The sequence below is a fragment of the Culex quinquefasciatus genome, chromosome 3, assembly GCF_015732765.1.
Source record: "Culex quinquefasciatus strain JHB chromosome 3, VPISU_Cqui_1.0_pri_paternal, whole genome shotgun sequence".
NCBI classification, from domain to species: Eukaryota; Metazoa; Arthropoda; class Insecta; order Diptera; family Culicidae; genus Culex; species Culex quinquefasciatus.
The window spans coordinates 164,908,775-164,935,397 of record NC_051863.1 but is presented as its reverse complement, the minus strand read 5'-3'; the positions used below and the strand labels follow the sequence as shown (position 1 = coordinate 164,935,397).

Genomic DNA, 26,623 nt, shown 5'->3' with positions numbered 1-26,623 from the left:
AGGATAATTTTTAATATCCCACCAAAGAAATCATAAATCCCGCCATTCCGAAAATTACTTTCGTCAAAACTTGAGGGAAGTGCGCAACAAAATGAACTTTTCCGGTGGGCGGAAATTTTCTCACCCCTCACCGCCCAGCCCCATTCATCAGCCAAAAGCCAAGTCGGTTTTGGAGGCAGCGAAAAAACTCTTAACTTTACCCACCAGAGTTGCCAGACTTGGCGAAGCACTGTTTACATCCGTTCGCGCGCTTTAGCTGGAGGGGCGGTGGGAGTCATTTCCGCTTCGACCTTTTTTTTCGCTGAGGAGATTTTCGCGAGGGAAAACTTTGTGGCTTTATTGGGGAAAGGATGTGTTTGCGGTGAGAAATGGTTGCTATTTTTAGGGAAGAACGAGACATTTTTCACAGGTTCACGTGCAAGGAAGTCGTTTAACACGCCGCGTCCCTTAAAGTTGCTCGATTTAATGGTGGAACTCACCTTCTTAAGGTAAACAACGGCTTAACAGCTAGACATCCTCAATCACGTTAAGACCGTCATAAACAATCATCGCGCGGGCCTTTAACAAGAAACATTAATCCGGAATCTCATCAGCAATAACAATATATTTAACCGGGCTCTGGCTGCCAGTTTGCGGAATGGAAATTATCCTCGAAGATATTTGCACTTTCGCCGTAAATGAGTGGTTTCAAAATCAGACCTAGGTGCCAGACAAGTGGGATTAAATGATGTGTTTGTGTGTGTGATATCGGCACTTCAACTCGATTGGAATCGAGTCGATGAGTGGATCTTAAAGGTGGTATTAAAACGATTTATCAAACACTGAGGGCAAAACTTAAATAGCTTAAAAAATTAGTGATAGTTTAGAAAAATTACGGTTCAATATTTTTTGTATTTGCAATCAAAAAGTACTTCAGTGAAATTTTGATAAAGTGCATCGTTTTCAAGTTAAATCCATTTTAGGTAACTTTTTTCTCTATGTTTTGCTTTTTTGAACCTTGTTGATACGATCCTTAGTTGCTGAAAACATTGAAATGTTTCCGAAGTCGTCAAAAATGTTGATATTGAAAAATAATGCTGTAAATTTTGAAAACAATTAAATATTTTAGAATTCGACAACATACAGTTACCGGACTAGCTTGCAGAATTTCTATCCGTGCAAGGAACAACAAGATAAACAAAAAAACCAACATGATTTTAATTTAAGAGCAATTCCATCTCAAATCAGGAATTTTTCTGGTACTTTTGTACCCGACCCTGTTCGATTTCAATGAAACTTTGTAGACATGTTATTCCAGGCCTTTATAAGCCATTTTTGTGTACACTGAAATAAAAAAATAGTACCACATTCCTTTATTTTAGGAATTTTGCCTCTTTTCCTTATTTAGTAATCGGGTTTTTTGGATTACTTAATAAGGAAAGGAGCTAAAATTCCTAGAATTTAGGAATTTGGTACTTTTATTTTTTTTTTCAGTGTATATGGAGCCAATTGTACTCGAAAATGACATTTGAGAAGGACGTAAGATATTTAGATATTTTTGTATTCTGTAATTTAAAAATGACTGTATCTCAAAGACAAACTTGCAGGAAATCAGACGAGCTTTCTGAAAAAAATACACTGAAAGAAAAATACACGCCACTTCTATGGGTTTTTTTTTATTTTTATGCTTAAAAGTTAAATTTTAAGGTGAAGTCACAATTTTTTCTCGTTCAAATTTTTTGAGAAAATAGCCTAAAATGTTACAAAAAGACTCACGAAAAATGCAGGATGGTATGTTTCTCCTACAAAATAGAAAAATCATTTACTAAAACTGTTTTTTTTTTTTTTTGAAAAGTGGTCTAAAGTCAAAGTTTTTTAAACCGAAAGTGGGAATCGATTCTCCAGACAATTTTACATAAAAGTCCCCATATTGACCATTGTCCTAAGTCCAACCCTTGCAAAGTAACAGCGGTTTTAAAAATAAAAATGCTGAAAAATCAGCTTTTTTGGTGGTTTTCGGCATGTTCTATATGACAGACTTGATTTTTCAGTCTCGAAAATATTTTTACCGGAAAGCTCGTCCCATTTCCCATAAGTTTTGTTGGAGAAAAATAAGTTTTATTTAAGCTTTTTTTGAATTAATTGAACTTTTAGAAATAAAAAAAAATGATAAATTACAATCCATATTTGAACAGTTTTGCAGCAGGAAATGGAAGGAATTTTAACAAACTTCTGGGTGATTTTGAGAAACCCTTAAAATAGGGTGAGTTAATTTCAAATAAAAGTCCCTCTGACACCATATTTCTTTCTATAAGCTTGAATATCTCAACAACTAAACAACTTAAAACAGAATAAGTGTATACATTTAAGAGAAATTGAGTAAGATAAACAAACAAGGAACGATTGAAAAACTGAAAAAATATTATTTATATATATATACAGCAATTCCATTTGAAAAGAGCCTAAACCAAAAAAAAAGTTCTCCGATCGGGCTCAAAATTTTTTTGGGGGTTCCTTGGCCAAAATAATTAGACCCGTATTTTTTTGTTTGGCCATTAGGTGCCTACATCGTGCTAGGGTGGTTCAAAAATGGCAATTTTCGTCATTTTCGCAAAAACCACTTTTTCTAAAATCATATCTCGCGCCATTTCATCCGATTTTAGCTGTCTTAGACGCAAAGAAAGGTGATGAGTTTGGCTATTTGGGAAAAATAGTAAGAAGTTCCAAAATCTAGCTTAACTATTGAAAAGTCGTATGAAAACTTAAAATGGCGTTTTGACCGTGTCTGGACCAAAGAGCCTATGTCTGAAAATATTTTTATCGGATTCCTCGGAAAATTTCACATAACATATCAAAAAATTGGCGATGTCGAACCGTACGTTTCGAGATATGATTTTTGAAAAAAAAACGACGCGCCACGCGCAAAAACGGAAAATGACGAAATCGGCAAAATCAACTTTTTCCACTAAAACTGCGATAACTTTAAAATTTCAGCGATGACCTATAGATGTTATGGTACCAAAAGTTGCGTCTCTCAATTACGAAAATTTTGGTACCCAGACATGTATAGGTCATCGCTGAAATTTTAAAGTTATCGCAGTTTTAGTGAAAAAGTTGATTTTTGCCGATTTCGTCATTTTCCCGTTTTTGCGCGTGGCGCGTCGAAAACGCAGTTTTTATTTTCAAAAATCGTATCTCCAAAACGTACGGTTCGACATCGCCAATTTTTGATATGTTATGTGAAATTTTCCGAGGAATCCGATAAAATATTTTCAGACATAGGCTCTTTGGTCCAGACACGGTCAAAACGCCATTTTAAGTTTTCATACGACTTTTCAATAGTTAAGCTAGATTTTGGAACTTTTACTATTTTTCCCAAATAGCCAAACTCATCACCTTTCTTTGCGTCTAAGACAGCTAAAATCGGATGAAATGGCGCGGAGATATGATTTTTAGAAAAAGTGGTTTTTGCGAAAATGACGAAAATTGCCATTTTTGAACCACCCTAGCACGATGTAGGCCACCTAATGGCCAAACAAAAATACGGGTCTAATTATTTTGGCCAAGGAACCCCCAGAAAAATTTTGAGCCCGATCGGAGAACTTTTTTGGTTTAGGCTCTTTCAAATGGAATTGCTGTATATATATATATATCTTTTCAAATGGAATTGCTGTATATATATATATATATATATATATATATATATATATATATATATATATATATATATATATATATATATATATATATATATATATATATATATATATATATATATATATATATATATATATATATATATATATATATATATATATATATATATATATATATATATATATATATATATATATATATATATATATATATATATATATATATATATATATTGGTTAAATAAATGAACAAATCTTGGTTTTACTCTTGGTAAAAAAATAGTAATAAAAAATAATAATAATAATAATTGTATATATTTAAGGGGTTATATATATGTAAATCGGCAAAAATGTCAGAGGTTGGTTTGAGCACACAATTAAACTTTTTTGAAAATCTATTTTCAGGGCATTAAACAAATACATTTCCATCTATTAACAAAACAAATTTGAAGACATTTGGTTGCATCATTGCCGAGACATAGCTATTTGAAGTTAGCAGTTTCAAAAAACGGGTGCCACGATATCTCAACATTGCTTCGACCAAATCGGCTCAAAATTTTGGTGAAGACTCGTTAAACCGGTCCCATGTGCATGACGAAGGCCGATTTACAAAAAGATTATAAGAAAAAAGATAAAAATATTTATCTGTTTTTCATATAAAAAATCGCCAGTTTTTGATTTTTGTAATTTTTGAAAATTCAAAATTTTAAAATCGGGCTTCGTCATGCACACGGGACCTATCTTAGGAGTCAGCCTCAAAATTTCAGCCAAGCTCGAGATATCGTGGCACCCGTAAATCAACTTGGTGTTCAGAGAAAAACGCTCTCAAAGTTTGACAGCACGCTTTGCGCATGGCCAAATTTTGAGCTTAAATCGTCTCTAACTCAGATAAATCATGAAATATCTTCATGAAACTTTCAGGAGTGATTGAAAATCATCTCTTAAGTTGATTTAATAAATTTTCTGCAATATGAAATTTTGTGACCCCTTAAGAGAAATTGAGTAAGATAAACAAACAAGGAACGATTGAAAAACTGAAAAAATATTATTTTTTATATTTTTTTTTTGACTAAATAAATGAACAAATCTTGGTTTTACTCTTGGTTTATCCAGTAAAAAAAATCATTTTACACCTGGACGGGTGTGTAATTTTACCTCTGAAAATATGTAAGATTACCACTTTTCTGGTGCAATGTAAATTTTCAGTCTAAATTAAGGTAAAATTACATCATGAAAGATATACCTTCCATAGTTTTACCTTCCACATTTACAAAAGAACACTCTGTACTACCATCAGAAAATTATATTCGGTCTGACAAGAACTATGACGAAACAGATAGCTGAAAAGATTGCCAAGACCCTTTTATTTATGCCTTATTTATTTTTTTGAGTGTTGAAATGTTCACAAGTTATTGCAATTTTACGAAAATAAGTTTAGAAAAGTTGGTTAGTGTCGAAAATGACCGATACAAATAGAAACAGTAAAAGTAAATGAATTTTTCAAAACTTTTTTTCCGTAAAATCGCGATATCTCGATATGGTAACAAGCCATGTTTGTGTATCAAAACTTTTGTGATTGTCTGCTTCAAAACATTGTATGTAGAACAGTACTCTCAGTTCCCCTCAAAAAATGACCCTGCAAAAAAATGTGGGTTATTGCAAATTTGAAAAATACTTTTTTTTTTTAATTTTGCCAAACCATCACCATTTCAGGCTGCAAATTATTGAAAAACACGTCTTTTTCGAATGTTCAAAAATGGAAGAAGATTTCAAAAAATGAAACTCAGATTCGTGATCAGGGACAAAGTTTAGGACAAAGTTTCACGCAAATTGAAGAGGGGTCGGGGAACTATTTTCGATTTCGTGTGAGTTGGCGGAGAATTTCCCAGTTACTTTATTGAATTTAAAAATATTTTGTTTAACATTTTCGATGAAATACGCTTCCACGATTATTCCCACAGTTCACACATTTCATCAAGTGCAATTTGCTCAAGTGCGGTCTCCCATCGAGACAATGATGGCGGCTATCGATTTTCGCCCACACACTCCAGTTTCTCGATAATTTTGTATGCGGGATAATCGCACACACACACACAAGCATGCACTGCAGTGAAAACCCTTTGAAGTGTTTGAGGTTGCATAAAAGTGCACTTAAACTCATACCGCTCATTCCAATAATGGTTGATTTACTTTATATCAATATCGGCTTATTTCAATAGCCTTTGAACTTTTTATTTTGCGGGACCAGTTCGTGTAATTGATTTATTGTTGCAACCCTGAAACCATACATCAAAATTGATTGACTTTTTCCCCCCACTGGCTTTATTAAATTGACAGTGGAGCTTTAAACGAAAAAAAATAGGCGGTAATCAAATTCATTTATTTTCACTGGTTCGCGAAGATACTCACAAGAGACGGATTTTTATCAGAACGATTAATTTTCCTATTCGGGTATGATTCTTGAGTACAGTGAAATTTATCCTTTCCTTGGGTGGGTGTAATCCAAGCTCAACAAATTTGATTAAATTTCTTACCAGCAGGTATCACGGAACGTAATCTAGGGTGTTTGTTGATGAATATTAAGTGTTCTGAATATATATATATATTTTTTTTTTTGAAAAAAAAATCTTCTTTTGAAGGAAAATAAAATTTCACTAATTTAATAATATTCAAAGTGATTTCCAGAACCACCCCAGATTCTTCTATTATCGAAACCTGAAAACCCCCAAGGAAATAAGACGGAAAGCCGAGCGTAACCTCCAACCTTCAGCGTGTTCCTTTCTGACAAGCACGATTCCTGGGTCTGATGTCTCGATTTGGTCCCCGCCTTGCAACCCCCCCAGCCCAGCTCCCGAGCACGTGTGTGGTGGAAAAGTGTTATGTTTTCCTCGTCTTAACCGAGAGCTATTTCCTCCCGCTAAGACGACACCGTCTTAAAACAGCACCGCAAAAAGTAGGGTTGGTTGTAGCAGTTTCGAACAATTGATGGAAAATGTTAGAACTCAAATTTCAACATTTTAACTGTCGAGCCACCCCACCTTCAAATCGTTCGTTGTGTACGCAAAATTTCGTACATGAATACGAGCTCCTGCCTGAGCGTTCGCGAATAAAGAGTGTCTTTTTGTTGCCACGCCACGACGCGAAAACTCTTGGAAATCCGACATAAAGCAGCTTCCGTTTGGGTTATGTGGTTTTGAGTGTTTAACTTGAATTGAATCATTTTGTACTGCCGACGATAGCGTGAACGATGGAATTATACGAACGTTGATTGGAAATCTATTGTTTTAAAAGCACAATCGAATTTGAGATTTTGGGATAGTTAGCTAAAATTGCTTATTTCAAACATGAAATTATTATTATTGCAAAGCAAATATTAAGAATTTAGTTTTTTTTTGTAAAACGTTGTAGAAAAATCAACTGGCAAAACAAAGTGTATTTAATGTGCCATTTAATAAAGATGTAAAAAAGATGCTCTGTACATTTTAAAAGCTTGTAAAAATATAAAAATTTAAGAAAAGAAATTAAATAATACCAAGATAAAATTTAATCGCATGCCAATGCCATTAAAATTTTGAAAACTGTTTTCAAAAACAAAACTAAAAAACTTCTTGAATACAAAAAAACATCAAAATTCACAAAAATACTTCAAAAATCGAATATATTTTTCGAAAATGTAAAAAAAAGTATTATTCGAAATGTTTAAAATCGATTATTGAAAAAAAAGTTCTTTTATAAAAAGAGTTTAACTATTTGTTAGTTTTTCAAATAATTTTATTTGAAATGATTTAATTTTTTTTGATCAGGTATGTTTTGGCTTTTAAAAATAAGCATCAATCTTACACACCATTTTTTTTTACTGAAATTCAGTAAAGTTTCACTGAATTTTCATCTACTGAAATTTCAGTAAACGATTCAGTAATTTAGATTTTACTGAATTCTCAGTTAACTGATATTTGTCACTTTGACAGATGATTTACTGAAATTTCAGTAAAATGGTTGTCAAAACAACTAAAATTTCAGCAAAAGAAACGTCACTTTTCTTGTGGCAGTTTGACAGATCATTTGCTGAAGATTCAGCAACCGTTGCTGGTATTTCAGTTATCAAAATTTGATTTTGCTTGTGATTGATAATGTTTCAAGTACTGTTATGTATACATTTATTTTATCAATCGTCCAAACCTAAAAAAACAGGTGGTTAGCATCGAGGCATTTGTTATTAACATTTTTCTTACCTTGTTTTATGAAGATCACAATACAAAATAAAAAAAACACAGCATGTTTTAAAGAGGATCTCTCGGCAGCATCCAAACAATAAGTCATAACAAAATTTGTTATTGGGCTGATATTGGTTGGAAGCCAAAACAACTTGGGAATAACATTTTTTGTTATGGAAGAATACCTCCAACTGTTATTGGGATGATCGGATTAGTTGTTAAAATAACAAAAAATAATAACAAAGATTTGTTCGAAGAATTACTGAAAATGTTATTAGCCTGGTATTTTCCAATATCAAAAAATGTTATTCCTAAGTTATTTCCGTCTGCTCGGGGTGTAGTAGAAACCAGTAGGCGACAAATTTAGAACAGAAGCTATTATTTTCTTTTGAATTTATAATCATTTGTTTAATTACTTTTTTTAGACAAACAACACTGAGCAATTCTCCAAAGAATGCGGTAATTAATTGTTAAGTTATTTTTTGTAGTTTTCGATTGGATGAAACTGAACTGTCCATCTGAAAATGAAATAAAAATAAATAAAAATCTCAAAGTAGCTCTCTTCGTTTTCGCAAATATTGTCGATTTTTTTTTTTATTATTTGATGAAACTTTGTCCATTCCCTAGGTCAAAAGAAGGTATTTTGTACTATTAGTTTTCCCATACTTGTCTTTTCACAATTTTAGATAAACTAAAAAAACCATTTTTCTTTTAACTTTTTATCACTCAAATCCCTTTTTCCCAAAATAAGCTTTTTTTAAAAAAAAATTGGTTTTTTTATATAGAAAACCTGGACTGGATTTTTTACATTAAACTCACTGTCTTGAAATTCAGGGAATCAAAATTGAAGTTGCAATCAAAAGAAACATAACATTTTTTCAATAAAATGTACAGTTTTCAAGGTAACTTTTAGTATGATATTTTTCAATTTACGTTCGTTTTTTTTAATGTTATAAATCCTTTTGAAAAAAATAGTACCTTCATAAAAAATGTTTTGAGGAGATCAGACAATTTCCTACGATTTGCTCTCTGAAACTTTTAAAATCGGGAAAACAGTTTCTGAGATTCAGCCTCACAGAGATTCGAATATTGAAAAATGTTTTTTTCTTAGTGTAACCTTATAAGCGTGTAATTATCAACTGACAATGTCTTGAAAACTATTTGTCCGATTTTCAATGTTAAAAATGAAACTTTTGCGAAAATGTCTATGCTCTTATTAACAAGAAAATTTCAAAAAAATATAATTAGGTCTAAACTTTGAAATTGGGACAACATTCCTTTTACAGACCTTTTGAAAAGTAAACTTGATATTAAAATTGTGAAATAATTTTTATTGTCGCGGTCAAAGTTATGAGTATTGCTTAGGACTTCAACTCCGAAAAAATAGTTCCACTCTGAAGAACAACCCATTTTTTGACTCAGCTTCCACGCAAAAAAAAATGTGCAATTTTTTTGTTTTCGTTTTTGGATACATTTTATGATAAAATGAATGTCGAAATGATTGTCGATATCTCAGCAACTAATGGTCTGATTTACCATGTTAAAATATGAAACATTCGTGAAATTTTCCGATCTTTTCGAAAAAAATATTTTGAAAGTTTTAAAATCAAGACTAGCATTTTAAAAGGGCGTATTATTGAATGTTTGGCCCTTTAGAAATGTTAGTCTAGATTTAAAAACTTTGAAAATATTCTTTTCGAAAAGATCGGAAAATTTCATGAATGTTTCATATTTTAAAATTGTAAATCGAACCATTAAATGCTGAGATATCGAAATTAGAAAATGGTGGGTTACTTTTTGATTGCAAATTTGATTTTCATCGAAAAATGAAGTTGAAAAGTTTTTGCGACCAATATTTCGATGCGTTGAAAAAATCAGTACTGATTCAAAAATTCATAACTCGGTCAAAGATTTTTTGCACAACCTGGAAATTTCTGAAAAAAATGGCATTTGATGTCTTCTAAAACATATAAAAAAATAAAAAAAAATAAAAATAGTGTTTTTTTGCAAATCAAGTTTTAGTGACAAAAAGTTAAATAAAAAATCACCAAATTTTTTTTTTACCTGTATCATTTTTTACACTTTAGTCCATATCTATACCTACAACTTTGCCCAAGACACCAAATCGATCAAAAAATTCCTTCAAAAGATACAGATTTTTGAATTTTCATACATCATTTTTGTACGGACAGCTGCCGCATTTGTATGGAAAATAATATGAACAAACTAATGATGCAAAATGGCTTCTTTAGGCATGCCGAAGGCACCAAAAAAGTTTTAGTCGGATTAAAAAATACAAAAAAAAATCGAATGACCGAAATCTGAGAGAACTGCTCTTCTTTTAAACTTTTATCAATTACTTAGTATTGAACTGTTTGTTTTTTCCACAACCAAATCTGAATTTCTTGAATTTCTTGAATTTGTTTTTTTTTTCCAATTTCTGAAATTCCTAGGACAAAATATGAAAATTCCCGGGTTTGAAAAAATCCCGAAAATTCCCGGGATGGACGCACTAGTGCACAGTTTTCAAGTTATAATCGCTTCGCTTATCTGCGTTCGGTTTTAGATGTAAACAATCAAAACAGTAACTTTTTGGTGAAACCATCGTGAAATTTGACGATTTTATTCTATTTTGTCAATTGCCAGACCCAAGTCTTTACACAAAGACCTAATTCATAATTGAGATAACAAGAAAGATAACATCATCTCGCTAGTGGGTGAACTTCAAAAGCAGCTTTCTGAATTGTTCAATGAAATGGAATATCTTTGACGATACTGAATATGCTATAATAAATAAATAGGTTTTTTTCCAAAAGTATCTATTTTCAGGCCTAAAACTTGATCAAATTAAAGCAAAAGGTTGGCATAGTAGATTTCAATTAAAGAAATTCTCAATTGATCCAAATTGATTCCAAGAATTCCATCATCCCCCTCGAAATTAAACCCAAAAAGACCGAAATAGACCCGAAATGAATCAATCAGTAGGGATGAGCTCACAAATAGATCCTGATTTTCATCGCCCGGAAAGGGGTTTCTATTTCAGAAAGCACCCAACACAACACAACAAAATGCTTCTCGGTATAATCAAATCAAACCCAAAAATCGAATTCCTCCCCTTATGTTTAGCACTGCAAAGCAGGCTTCACCCCGCAATCCCGTCGTGGGTGGAAAATTCTAGCGAAAGCGGACACACACACAGAGTAGTAGGCCGTGTGTGCCACAGAACCAGAACCACTCGACACAAAAGTTCCAAAGTTGTTGAGCTTTGTGACCATAGACAGACGACACCCAAGGGGGGTGGGGGGGTCTTGTTATTAGCTTGTCAGACAGGAAGCCACGTGGCAGTGCGTGGGTGGAAACTCTGTGGCTCTCCACACAGACACGTGTTCGCAGACAACTTTTAGGGGGCGCTATTGTTTTTGAGGCTGATGGTGATGTCGATGATGATGAGGTGGATGAAAGTGCCGTATCGGGATACGGCCTTCCGGCGGCGAATCTGCGTCCGCTTTATTGGTTTTGACTTCAGAGGAAGTGTGATTCCAATACGCTCCCTGGGAATATTGGATGTCGCTTGTTTCGTGGGAATCTCTTAAGGGGCCAAAAGTATTGTTTTTGTTTTGTGTAATTCACAAGCATAGTCCGAAACACAAAAAAAAAAATAATCAGAAAAAAACAATGTTTAAAAAAAAAATCACTTCCATAATTGTTATGTATTTATTTTAAAAGAAAATCTTTAGATTCCAAGCCAATATCAACATTTTCCCGGAATGGCTACGTTTCACGATCATTTTATTCAATTTTAATTTATTTATAAAAACAAAATATTTTTATCAAATGTATTAACTTAATTTCAATCAGAATCAAACCAATGAAACTAAAACCACGTGCAAACCCAACTCATGAGTGCCACGTGTCACCGTTTTTGACTGATGGCCCGGTAATGGTTTGGTAAACAAACCAGAAGTGTCTTCACACCACCGACCGCCATCACTGTCACTTGGACCACCGTCGGTGTCCTACAATCTAATTGTTGTTTATGCAGAATCTGTTCTGGCAGCAATTTTCCCACGCCCAACCAAGGTGAAGCGGGACGGTGGAGGAGGGGAGGAGAACAGAAACCGGAAGGTAATGTTGCATCATGCTGCCTCCTGGTGGCCACGTTTCACAAAAGTGACAGCAGTGGCAGCAGCAGCCAGAGTGTAGTGGGCTAAAAGCATTATAATATCATTACACTAAAAGCTATTCATTACGCGGAACCTTCCGGTAGGTGGTGTGACGGTGTGCGTGATTCTGTGTGTGTGCGTGATTGTGTATGAAGAGGAAGTGCTTCTACTGTGCGTTGGTTGGTATTTTGATGTCAGCGCAAAAGTGGTAAAAGTGGAAACTTCCGGGCGGAGAGGGAAGAGAGGATGATTTTGACACAGTCACCCAATGCAATGGCTTGGCAAGGATTCATGCTAATTTTAATTATATTTACAACAATTCCATTTATGTTATGATTTTTTTATGACGTGGTTTTACAAGAAATGACGAAAACTACCATTTTTGTGACCATCTTAGTACGTAGAGCGTCCAATTTCCCGGGGTTACAAAATTCCCGGGAAACGGGAAATTTTCAACAAATTTCCCGGGAAATACCGGGAACTTTGAAATTTAACGAAAATTATTCTAATCCTGTTTCTGATTAATCTTTTGCAACTAAATTGTATAGAACAGCAACTTTAATGGACAAAATGAGTGTGAGGATCAATTGATGGATTGACTGCTTGTAAAAAATCATGCAACTTTGAGAAAATATATAAATTTTTTAATTTTGAAATCTTTCAAATCGTCCCAAAAGGAAGAAAATATTATAAGTATTTTTGTTGAGAAGGATTTTTTTATATCACAGTGTTTGGACAGTGAAAATCTATGCTCCACAACCATAAAATTGCTTTTAAATTTGTCTCAGTGACCATAAAGTTAAAATAAAAAAACCAAAAAATTCAACTTGTAAATAAATAAATAATCATTAAATTTACCTTAAAAATCTAATTTCTAGCGCTTTTTAACTTGATGGTTTTTATTATATGACTTAAGAGCATTTCTCTGAGATTTCGGTCATTCGATTTTTTTGTATTTTTTAATCCGACTAAAACTTTTTTGGTGCCTTCGGTACGCCCAAAGAAGCCATTTTGCATCATTAGTTTGTCCATATAATTTTCCATACAAATTTGGCAGCTGTCCATACAAAAATGATATGTGTAAATTCAAAAATCTGTATCTTTTGAAGGAATTTTTTGATCGATTTGGTGTCTTCGGCAAAGTTGTAGGTATGGATATGGACTACACTGAAAAAAAATGATACACGGTAAAAAAAATTTGGTGATTTTTAATTTAACTTTTTGTCACTAATCTTGATTTGCAAAAAAAAAACACTATTTTTTATATGTTTAAGAGGACATTAAATGCCAACTTTTCAGAAATTTCCAGAATGGGCAAAACATCTTTGACCGAGTTATGATTTTTTGAATCAATACAGATTTTGGTCGCATTTGATTGGTGCGCTGGAAGTAAGGACGCAAAGTCTTGATTATTCAGGTTAATTTTTTGTGTGTGCTTTGTGTCGCTGTTCGTATGGGGTGAGTGCATAATTTGTAAAGGGAGCGCGTGGTCGTAAAAAATATTCGGAGTGAAAAGTGATTTTTTGTGTGTGCCTTTTGTCGTGTTTTTATGTGTGCTATTTCTTGCTAGCAATGATAATATCAGTCCTTCCTTTATCATCGTTGATCGGAGGGCATGCCGCCGGTTGAGTTTGTCGTAGTAATTGTGTTCCAAAGTAACAGTAATAAAATAATTTTGTGTGAGTGATTTTGTATGTTAACCAGAAAGACCTTCCCATAGCTTCGTTGCTCGGAAGGCTCGCCGACGGGTCTGTTATGAAAGTCCTCCCCATAGCATCGTAGCTCGGGAGGCATCGAAAAGCCAATACCTTATCCTACTAACCCAAAAAAATAATTAATCACGTGATGCTTGAAGGAGATGCTGTGGATTCAACGGTCTCAAGCGGTATCAACAAGTATATAGCGAAAAACTATGTGCTTGATGAGTCTGCAACTTCAATTATCGGACTAACATTCCTCCCTTTCGTTGAACTGCAGGCCTCTTGGGAGGGCGCCGGTATTGACTAATAAAGTAGGGATCTTCAGAGGTTAAACTGTGAACAGATGATTGGCTCCCACTGATCATTTTTGATTCATTGTTTAACTTCAGCTGATCTGTCAATAACGGAGTAGCAGCTCATTGGCAGTCAACCATGCTCATGCTCATGCTCATTCTCAAAATCGAAATATTGGTCGCATTTATCCACTTCATTTTTCGATGTAAAATCGAATTTGCAATCAAAAAGTGCCTTAGTGATTTTTTGATAAAGTGCACCGTTTTCATGTTATAACCCTTTTTAGGTAACTTTTTTGAAAATAGTCGCAGTTTTTCATTTTTTAAATTAGTGCCCATGTTTGCCTACTTTTGAAAAAAATAATTTTGAAAAGCTGAGAAAATTCTCTATATTTTGCTTTATTGAACTTTGTTGATACGACCCATAGTTGCTGGGATATTGCCATGCAAAGGTTAAAAAAACAGGAAAATTGAAGTTTTTTAAGTCTTACCCAAACAACCCACCATTTTCGAATGTCGATATCTCAGCAACTATAGGTCCGATTTACAATGTTAAAACATGAAACATTCGTGAAATTTTCTAATATTTAAGAAAAAATATTTTCAAAAATTTGCTATCAAGACTAACACTTCAAACGGGCCAAACATTCAATATTACGCCCATTTTAGATGAAAAATAAAAAATAGTGTTTTTTTTTGTAAATCGAGTTTTCGTGATAAAAAGTGAAATAAAAAATTCACCAATTTTTTTACCGTGTATTATTTTTTTCCAGTGTAGTCCGTATCCAAACCCACAACTTTGCCGAAGACACCAAATCGATCAAAAAATTCCATCAAAAGATACAGAATTTTTAATTTTCATACATCGTTTTTGTATGGACAGCTGCCAAATTTGTATGGAAAATTATATGGACAAACTAATGATGCAAAATGGCTTCTTTGGGCGTACCGAAGGCACCAAAAAAGTTTCAGACGGATTAAAAAATACAAAAATTAAAATTAAAGAAAAAATACTGATTCCGTATAGAACCGCTCTTTAGTTATATGGTGTGGCCTAATAAATCAATTAGATTAAAATAATGTTGAGCATTAAAAAGTGGATGAAATTCAACAATATTTTTTCATATAGCCCTTCCCTAGTAACATTTTTAAACTTACAGGTTTTATCATAGTTCTGACAACTCTCATACGGCCTAAATAGGCTTTTATGGCCTACTTAAAACCTAAAATGTTACTAGGGTTGGTAGCTCACGTGCTTCATAAATTTATTACTTCAATCTGTAATTTCTCGAATACTTAGAAACAAATTCTTCTTACACAAACCTTTTTTAAAAATTTAACTATATCAGTTCAATTTCCATCCAACATGTTCAAGATAAAAAAAAGTCAAACAAATCTCAATGTTGATCTTGGCCGGAAGATGTAAATATCTTATTTTCAAATGATATTACAAAAAAAAAAACATTCTAAAAGTTTGTCAAAAATTAAATAGTTTATATTCATTCCAAAACAACAGTTTTGTTGTCCAACATATAAGCAAACAATATTCTAATGGTGAATGTTCAGAAATAAATACTATCTGAATAAAACCTTGACATGAAATTTACAGACAAGCTGATTAGTTAATATGAACAGTAAATGGAATTAAAAAAAAAATCAAATCTCCAATTATTATTTTTTGTATAATTTGGGCAAAACGGGTGAAAAAACGGATCTTTCGATGCCGTTAGTTTCTGCCTACCGAAAGTATCGTTTTTAATGTAAAAAAATACGAGAAATCGATTGGTGACACTCTCAATAGCGGCAAATGACGGCAAGGATCCATTTTGCCCCATTTACTTCTTTTTATGTGTTTTTCTTTAATATCTTGACTAACTGTAGTTTCATACAGTTTTAAAGTATGTTATTTTATGTAGAAAATCGCGAGGAATCGATTCGTGACATTTCACTGGCGGAAAATTACAGCAAGGGTCCATTTTGCCCCAGTTACCCCATTTTATGTGTTTGGTGCCAAAAAAGTAGGTAAATGTATACTTCTGCTTGTATTTCGGGAATTATTTTTTTCCGGGAAATCCCGGGAATTCCCGGGATTTTTTTCCCGGGACGGGAACCTGGACACTCTATTAGTACAGCGTGGGTCGCTCTAATGGCCAAACCAATTATTTTGGCCAAGAAACCCGCAGAAGAACTTTTTTCGGTTTATGCCATTTGAATTGGAATTGCTGTTGATTTGTATTAATTTCTAGTTAGGACAATGCGGTTTGTTTTGATTAAGTATTTTTTAAAGCTTGCGATGAACGAACAATCGATAGGGCAACTTGTACAAAAAGGGGGTAATCTAGTATCAAAACCTCATACGCGCCAGCATTACTCGCGTTTGCATGTGAAGCTCAACTTGACAACTTGTCGACGAGGCGACAGAAATCGATCATCCATGATTTTTTGCAAATTTTTCAATTAATATTTCTTGAGAATTGATTTGATGAAGAAGCTTGATTTTGAGTCGGAGCCAAAAGCAAACCCTATACTTTTCTTTAGTAAGAAAGGCAAAAATGAAAATTTTCTAAAATCTGAATGGTAAATCCGATTGAGGTCAAGTTTGTTTCAGGAGTTAGATTATGGTCTCGATTATGATATGGAGAAAAAAAAATTAGATAAAATGCCAAAGGAAAACTTTTGGAATGGGGTAAAAAGTTGGCTTACCTTTTTTGGGGTTTTTTTTCCCCTCACAGTAAGTTAGTCCACAAATTGTAAATCAAGAACCACATTATCAACATGGATCAATATTTGGGAGGATGTAGGGCTCGACGAATGCATTTTTTTGGATTCATGAACGCTTTGAATAATTTAATTTTCGATCGAATTTTTATTTGAAAACCACCTGATGAGGTGAAAATATGTTCCAAGTCCACTTAAAACATGGATAAATTTAAACTGGTTTTCAGTTGATTAAACTTAAATTTTCATTAAGGGGGGGGGGCACATAAACATTGAACAATATTTGCAACGGCCTTATAAAATGCAAAAAAATTAAAACAATCAAAATGTATGCCTAAAAGTAGCCAAAAGTAACTTAAAAACAGTATTTAAAAAAAACAACAACAACAACAACAGCAAAAAAACCATCAAACAAACAAACAAAAATAAAAGCTTTTCGATTCCAATATCGATTTTGCTTAAAATAGGTATAATTTGTAAATTATTTTGTCGTCCTGGTTTTCGACATATTACAGATAAATAACATGTAATTTCTGACAAATAAAAAAAAACGAAAATTTAAAAATAAATATTTTGGAAACTTAACTTTAAGTGATAAAAAGTTTATTTGAAATATTGTTTTTTTACATGTTGCTTTTTCCGAAAAGTTCTAATCATAACCTACAACTTTGCCGCAGACACCAAATCACTCAGAACATCCCTTCTCAAGATACAGGATTTCATACGTTTACATACCCATTTTATACGACGAGCTTCCAAAATTTTATGGAGCCTTGTATGGAAAAAACTAATGATGCAAAAAGACTATTCTGCCAAATAAAAGACGATTTTCCGAAAACGTAAACATTTACTCTTCAGTATTGGCTAAGGGTTAGTTTTCCTAGCTACAAACCATTTTCAAGCTCGTTATTCTCTGGGGCAAAATCATGCTCCAACTATGTACCAGGTATTGCCGTGTAGCCAGTATGAATATGCTACCGTTTTTGCTGTTGTTGATGATGACGATAATGACGTTGTTGAATGGGAAGTGTTTTGTGCACACTATCAGATGCAGCAGCAGCCACCCCTAGGAGCGATCACTGGTTGGAAAATTGTTTCCAAATTTCCCTCCGGGCGCAATCCTTCCTCAAAATTGCACGTAAGTGATGGTGAAATTGTAGGAGGTAGTTTTGAGCACGAATGAATGTTATCTGATTTGCTTGAATTATTGAGAAAAAGCAAATTTAAATTTTTAAGTGAATGATTCATGAAACTAACCAAAAACCAATCAGAACCATCCCTCGAGGTATTTGCCAAAATGTATACTTAATCACCTTTTCTATCCGTTTCTTGGGTGGCCAAATAAAGTTTGATCAACCGGAGAGGAAACTCCAACAGGCAAGCGCCATTATTTGCAGTGTAGAAATTCTTGAATGAAACCTCACACACAGACACCTACGCAAAAGTTTTCCCGGTGGAGAAAAAGCTCCTTCTCGGAGGTGGAAGCGAAAAGAGTTTTATTTTTTTCTCTCTTTAAGCTTCTCACTGTGTGTGTAGGAGGGTACGAAAAGAACATTCAAGTTAGAAATAAGGTGAATGAAACTTGAAGAAAGTACGCGCTGGTTGATTGTGTGGAAATCTGTGACTTTGTTAAAGTGAATTTTAAAGAAATTGCGTTTTCCAAAAAAATATACTTAAATGATTAAAATGATTTAAAAAAAACATTCTTTAAAAAATAAATAAAATCAATTAAATTTTCTTTTTTTTTCCTTTCAGGTCCCCTCTCTTCTCCAAAAGGAGCTCCTCACGCTCAGCATATCCAATCGATAAGGCTCATTAATTACAGGTAAGGCAAAGCGTTCGCGCAATAAAAAAAAGTTCTCCGTAAATAAAAACAAAACAAAAAAAACCCAGTAAATTGATTACGAGGCGCGTTTAATCATTCCCCGCGAAAGTCAGAGGGTCAACTCCATGTGAAAAAAGGCTCAACATAATGTTATTCATTCCGCATTCGCGCCAATTTGCGTAAAACTGTGCGTCGCGAAAGAGGGTCAACCAGTGCAGAATTTTAACCTTCCTACGGTATTGGGGTCCTTTTCGGCCTTTTTGAAAATTAAATTTGCCATAACTTTTGCTATATACATGCTAGAGCCTTGAAATTTTCTGACATTAAATTTATAGTATAAATACACATTTCACAAAACAAATAAACCTTGGACGACCCCTAGGGGAGCGTCCATAACAAAAGTTACTTTAAAGGTATTGGGGTCCTTTTCGACCCCAAACTTTAAAAAATCGCCAAAAATCCAGTTTTTGACCGTTTCCGGTTCTTTTGGTCACAAATGGAAGCTTAGAACGTCCCCTTTCCGAAACCGACCTGGAAAACCGGATTTGGTCACTGTGGCCACCGGGAATCGACAACAACCGAAAAAAGGCCTTTTTGAGACCCCAACTTTGACGACCTGTATATCCGGCAAATTTTAACCAATCAGGATGCTCCAGGTTACATTCGACAGGTATTTACCTGTACTTTGACCACAAATATTAATATCAGAGCCAGGTGACCTACCGGTTCCGGAAATCCGGAATATCCGAAAAGTTCATATTTTCCTGTTTTTCACGAGTCATCCTGACCAATCTGATACCAATACTGTCATGATAGTCGAAATTGATCCATAAAGCTTACTAAAAACACAATACACGATTGCCAGAACCACTCTGGAGTGTTAGTGGCCACTTCCGGGTAACCTGGAACCGGTTCCCGGGTACCCGATGAACGGCCAATTTGATTTTTTTGTTGAAAACCCATCATGTTGCATATCAAACTTCATGAAATTGAAAGATATGTCCATCTTTGATAATGCCGTTAATCTCTGAGTCATCCTGGCCAATCTGGAACCGGTTACCGGTGGAGCCTTGGGACACTTCCGGAATATGAGATAAACCCTATCATCCGACATATCAAACTTCATGAAATTGAAAGATATGTCAATCTACGGTCATGCCGTTGTTCGTTGACCCATCCTGGTCAATCTGGAACCAGTTACCGATGGCCCCTTGGGGACACTTCCGGAATATGAGAGAAACCCTATCATCCGCCATATCAAACTTCATGAAATTGAAAGATATGTTTATTTACGGTCATGCCGTTGTTCGCTGAAACATTGTGGCCAATCTGAAACAGGTTACCGGTGGCCCTTTCGGGACACTCCTGGAATATGATAGAAACCCTATCATCTTACATATCAAACTTCATGAAATTGAAAGATATGTCAATCTACGGTCATGCCGTTGTTCGCTGATCCATTCTGGAACTGGTTCCCTGTGGCCCTTTGGGGCACTCCCGGAATATGAGAGAAACCCTATTATCCGACATATCAAACTTCATGAAATTGAAATATATTTCAATCTACGGTCATGCCGTTGTTCGCTGACCGTTGGTTGACATATCTATCAATTTTATGAAGTTTGATGCGTCGGATGATAAAGTTTCTCTCATATTCCTGAATGTCCCCAAGGGGCCACCGGTAACCTGTTTCAGATTGGCCACAATGTTTCAGCGAACAACGGCATGACCGTAAATAAACATGTCTTTCAATTTCATGAAGTTTAATATGGCGGATGATAGGGGTTCTCTCATATTTCGGAAGTGTCCTCAAGGCGCCACCGGTAACCTGTTTCAGATTGGCCACAATGGATCAGCGAAAAACGGCATGACCGTAAATAGACGTATCTTTCAATTTCATGAAGTTTGATACGTCGGATGATAGGGTTTCTCTCATATTCCGGAAGTGTCCCCAAGGGGCCATCGGTAACTGGTTCCAGATTGACTAGGATGGGTCAACGAACAACGGCATGACCGTAGATTGACATATCTTTCAATTTCATGAAGTTTGATATGTCGGATGATAGGGTTTATCTCATATTCCGGAAGTGTCCCCAAGGCTCCACCGGTAACCGGTTCCAGATTGGCCAGGATGACTCAGAGATTAACGGCATTATCAAAGATGGACATATCTTTCAATTTCATGAAGTTTGATATGTCGGATGATATGGTTTCTCTCGTATTCCGGGAGTGTCCCCAAAGGGCCACCGGTAACCGGTTCCAGATTGGCCACAATGGGTCAGCGAACAACGACATGACCGTAAATAGACATATCTTTCAATTTCATGAAGTTTGATACGTCGGATGATAGGGTTTATCTCATATTCCGGAAGTGTCCCCAAGGGGCCACCGGTAACCGGTTCCAAATTGGCCAGGATGGGTCAACGAACAACGGCATGACCGTAGATTGACATATCTTTCAATTTCATGAAGTTTGATATGTCGGATGATAGGGTTTATCTCATATTCCGGAAGTGTCCCCAAGGCTCCACCGGTAAACGGTTCCAGATTGGCCAGGATGACTCAGAGATTAACGGCATTATCAAAGATGGACATATCTTTCAATTTCATGAAGTTTGATATGCAACATGATGGGTTTTCAACAAAAAATTCAAATTGGCCGTTCATCGGGTACCCGGGAACCGGTTCCAGGTTACCCGGAAGTGGCCACTAACACTCCAGAGTGGTTCTGGCAATCGTGTATTGTGTTTTTAGTAAGTTTTATGGATCAATTTCAACTATCATGACAGTATTGGTATCAGATTGGTCAGGATGACTCGTGAAAAACAGGAAAATATGAACTATTCGGATATTCCGGATTTCCGGAACCGGTAGGTCACCTGGCTCTGATATTAATATTTGTGGTCAAAGTACAGGTAAATATCTGTCAAATGCAACCTGGAGCATCCTGATTGGTTAAAATTTGCCGGAGATACAGGTCGTCAAAGTTGGGGTCTCAAAAAGGCCTTTTTTCGGTTGTAGTCGATTCCCGGTGGCCACAGTGCCAAATCCGGTTTTCCAGGTCGGTTTCGGAAAGGGGATGTTCTAAGCTTTCATTTGTGACCAAAAGAACCGGAATCGGTCAAAAACTGGATTTTTTGCGATTTTTTAAAGTTTGGGGTCGAAAAGGACCCCAATACCTTATGTGTGATTTTTTTTTAATACCAAGGGAAGGTTAATTACCAGAAAATGCCACTTTTCGTTTGCCGGCCGAGCGACGTGTGATAGGCGATTTTGTGGAATAAGGAAAAAAAATAAACCTTCCAAGGGAAAGTACCTTAACCTTTTTTCTGAGCAGCTAAATGCTAAAGGAATTAATGAAACTGAGAAAAAATAAAACACAACTCGAGCGCAATGTTTGGCTCGGCGGCGAAGCCTTTACGATCAACCCAAATCAGTTTTGCAAATTTATATGAGTATGATTATTGCCGACCTCGAGCAGATTTAATTCGAAGTGGTGGTGGTGGTTGTAATATGCTTACGACGTGCGGTAATGATGATATTTTATGAGATTATTGGGTTGAGCTATTTTTTTATGCAGAACAGTTTTAAAATATTAGGGATATAATAAATAAATTGTTGGCCACTTATCTACAAATATCGGAAAAAAATACAATCTAAATTTACACCCACAGAAAAAATATTCTGCAGACATCGTTATTTTTGTTCTGCAACATTCAATGATAACTTTTCTGTCAAAATTTGTATAAAATACGTGTTTAAATTTGTAATCTAAATGTTTGTATTCTGAATTGCCGACACAATCTCCAATTTCACACTAAAGTCACAAAATTTCATATCAAATAGTCACAAAATGACCACGCGTCGTACAATTTTCCAACGAGGGTTTGCCAAGTTAAATAAATATGATGAGTGCTAAAATAATCGAGTTTTGTTGCGAACAAGGAACATTTTTTGCAATTCCGGAAAAGGGTGTTTGAATTGGCTTTTACAGTGGCGTTTGGTGTCCGTGAGTTTCATCTACTCAAAAATCAAAACAGTGAGGAATAGGCTTACTTTTTGATACAAGTGCTGAAAAGTTAAATTTTTCAGCACTACAACGAGTGCTATAATAATTTTGTTGCAATTCCGTTGTGAAACTACCTACTTTTCCTGACATTCTTGAACGACGAAATAGCCTACTTTTCTGTACCAAAAATAACAGAATCGAATAGCAACACTTTTCAAAATAAATGCTGAAAAGTTCTACTTTTCAGCACTCAAATGGATGCTGAAAAGATGAACTTTTCAGCACTTGTTTCGAAAAGTAACACTTTTCAACATTTTTTGATTTAAACGATTTATTGACAAAATACATGAAAATTTGACATAAAATTTCACTCAGTGTGTGTTTTTTGGAATTGCAAAAAATGTTGTTTGGAACTCGTTGCAAAACTTGATTTTTTCAGCACTCTTCGTATTTATCCAACTCGGTGAACCTCGTCGGATAAATGTACGACTCGTGCTGAAAAAATCCTCTTTTTGCAACTTGTTGCATAAACTACTATTCAGTCATGCTTTTTTCGATTTTAATAAGTAAAACATTTCGCCACTAAAAAATGCCAACACCCGATGTTTTTAGTGAGTTTGGTGGGGAAATGCATTTTTTCAATGTTTAGAAGATTTGGGAAATTTAAATTTACAGCACCTCAAAAAGTTTTCGTTTTACCAGTTTATTTTTTTTTGTGTTCATTTTCTAAATGTTGATCGTAAAACAAGTATATTTCATTTTCTTTTATTTTGAGCCCACTCTTGCCATTATCTACATGGATAGAAATCCTGTGAGCAAATCCAGTAACACTCATGAATTCGACAACATGGAAATGTTTCCAAAATCGTCAACATTTTTCTCGATTTCGCTGCAAATGTTTTCAAAATCGATGTTTTCAAAATCGATTGACAAGTACCTAGTTCAAAAGTTATGTAAACAAATGTGTTTTCGCAAATATTCGAATGTTAGATAAATGCTTACAAATCGTACCAAATATCATCATGTTATATATCAATGGATAGGTAATCAAATGACCTTCCAAACGAATCTAAAATATTGAAGATCTAGCAACCCTGCCTCAAGTTATGACCACTTAAGGGATATTTATGTACATTTTAGAGTGTGGAAGGCATAAACCACATAGGTGGATTAATTTTTTAATGTTTTCTAAAAGTACACATCCAGAGTTTTTTTTTTTTTTGAAGGTGCCTATAAGCTATTGTGTTTCATATGTAAATAGGACCTATTAAAAAAAATCTAGACATGATTCCGAGCCAAACTAAATCATGATCTCTAAAGTGACGAAAATGCATTTGGGACATTTATGCTCTAAACATGAAATATAAAAAAATACATGAGCAACTCTCTACGAAATCGGCCGATTTCGACCATTTTTATTTTTTGTATTTTTTTATTCGACTCAAACTTTGTGGGGGCCTTCCCTATGACCAAATAAGCTATTTTGCGTCATTGGTTCACCCACACAAGTCTCCATACAATTTTGGCTGCTGTCCATACAAAAATGGTATGTAAATATTCAAATAGCTGTAACTTTTTAGTGAATTTTCTGATCAATTTGGTGTCTTGGACAAAGTTGTATGTATTGTTGAGGACTTTTGAGAAAAAATAGGTACACGGAAAAAAATTGCAGATTTTTTATCAACTTTTTTTCACAAAAACTCAATTTCCCAAAATAAGTATTTTATGATTTTCGATATTTTTTATATGTTTTAGGGGACAAAAATCCGCAAATTTTGAGCCATAGAGAAACATGGTCAAAAAATCTGCCGCCGAGTTATGATTTTTTGGAAAAAACAGTGATTTTTGGAAAAAACGAAATTTCATGCAAAAACAAGTTTGACATTATTTTTTAATGCAAAATTGAATTAACAATCGAAAAGTACTTTACAGATTTTTTGATAAAGGGCTCCGTTTTCAAGATATAGCCACCGAAAGTTTGATTTTAGCGAAATATTTGCAGTTTTTCAATTTTTAAAAATAGTGACCATGAGTGACCATTTCCAATTTTTTTTTTGAAAAGTTCAGAAAATTTGCTATAAAATTGTCTATGAGACATTGAAGATTGGACCTCGGGTTGCTGAGATAGAGCCACTTTAAGAAAAAGAAACACGAAAATTGAAGTTTTCTAAATCTCACCAAAACAACCCACCATTTTCTAATGACGATATCTCAGCAACTAATGGTCCGATTTTCAATGTTAATATATGAAACATTCGTGGAATTTTCCGATCTTTTCGATAAAAATATTTTGAAAATTTTTAAATCAAAAATCACATTTTAAAAGGGCCAAATATTGAATAATACAACCATTTAAAATGTTAGTCTTGATTTAAAAAATTTCAAAGTATTTTTTTTTAAAAGATCGGAAAATTTCACGAATGTTTCATGTATTAACATTGAAAATCGGACCATTAATTGCTGAGATATCGTCATTAGAATATGGTGGGCTGATTGGGTGAGACTTAGAAAACTTCAATTTTCGTGTTTCTTTTTCTTTAAGCCGCTGTATCTCAGCAACCAGAGGTCCAATCTTCAATGTCCCTTAGACAATTTTATAGCAAATTTTCTGAACTTTTCAAAGAAAAAAATATTTTCAGAAATGGTCACTCATGGTCACTATTTTTAAAAATTGAAAAACTGCAAATATTTCGCTAAAATCAAACTTTCGGTGGCTATATCTTGAAAACGGAGCCCTTTATCAAAAAAACTGTAAAGTACTTTACGATTGCAAATTCAATTTTGCATTTAAAAAATAATGTCAAACTTGTTTTTGCATGAAATTTCGATTTTTTCCAAAAATCACTGTTTTTTCAAAAAATCTTAACTCGGCGGCAGATTTTTTGACCGCGTTTCTCTATGGCTCAAAAGTTGCGGATTTTTGTCCCCTAAAACATATCAAAAATCTCGAAAATAAAAAAATACGTATTTTGGGAATGAGTTTTAGTAAATAAAAGTTGATAAAAAAATTTGTTTTTCCGGGCACCTATTTTTTTCTCAAAGGTCCTCAACAATACCTACAACTTTGCCGAAGACACCAAATTGATCAGAAAATTCACCCAAAAGTTACAGCTGTTTGAATATTTACATACCATTTTTGTATGGACAGCAGCCTAAATTGTATGGAGACTTGTGTGGGTGAACCAATGACGCAAAATAGCTTATTTGGTCATAGGCCCCCACAAAGTTTGAGCCAAATCAAAAAATACAAATAAAATCCATTCCCGGTTTTGGTAGAGAATTGTTCACATTAGAAAGTGATTGAAAGGTCAATTCACTTCTTATGAAGGTCACTACAGACTTTTTTTTTAATTTTTTTCCCTTCTTTATAAATCAAAGGGCAAAACTTGATATTTGTTTTACTAAAAAAAAATTTAGGACACATTGAAAAACAATTATTTTAGTTAAAAAGAGCATTTTTAACCTTTCAAAAAAATATTCAGTGACCCTCTTGAAAAAATAAACTTTTATTAAAATTTGACTGAGCTAAATGAAGTTTAAAGTAACTATTTTTGGTCAATTTTACATTTATGCAACCCCTTAAGTGATGATCATGCTGTACCTTAATCCACCCCGAAGACCTGTTTCCCGAGAATGTACTTGTTGACCTCATGCTTACAACTCGGTTTGGCAATATTATCGAAGCCATCAATTAAGATGATTTACGCTGACACCTTGCCGAGGAAGGACAGGCGCACTTCCGCTTTTTTAAAGGGTTTTATTTTCTGCAATGGAATGTAACTTTAGGTTATCGTGTTTATTTTTTTCCGACAAGGGCATCTTTTCGAAAGTTATCCGACCAACTGCAAGCTGGTTTCGAAATTAAACAAAACATTGACCCCACACTGAGATCGCATGTGGCGAAATTTTCGCTTTTTTTTTTTTGTACACTTGCTGGATGCGAAAGTTCTCACGAGAAAGAAGCAAACTCATCCCCGAAAAAGCAATGTTTAGGTCAATAAAAACCAAGAGTTGGGTTAAATTAGCACTGGCATTTTGGGAAGTGCTTTGCTGGCCTTGTTTGAAG

General features: G+C 34.3%; 1 protein-coding gene across 3 annotated transcripts in view; it reads left to right on the top strand.

Annotated features, from left to right (window-relative positions):
- LOC6045372 overlaps positions 1–26,623 on the top strand; it is a 246,157-nt gene that overhangs the window by 83,415 nt on the left and 136,119 nt on the right. For all 3 annotated transcript variants that reach the window (XM_038264847.1, XM_038264843.1, XM_038264844.1), the window contains one exon: positions 18,479–18,548. The gene's annotated coding sequence lies outside the window, so the exon portion shown is untranslated. The remainder of the gene's footprint in view (positions 1–18,478; positions 18,549–26,623) is intronic.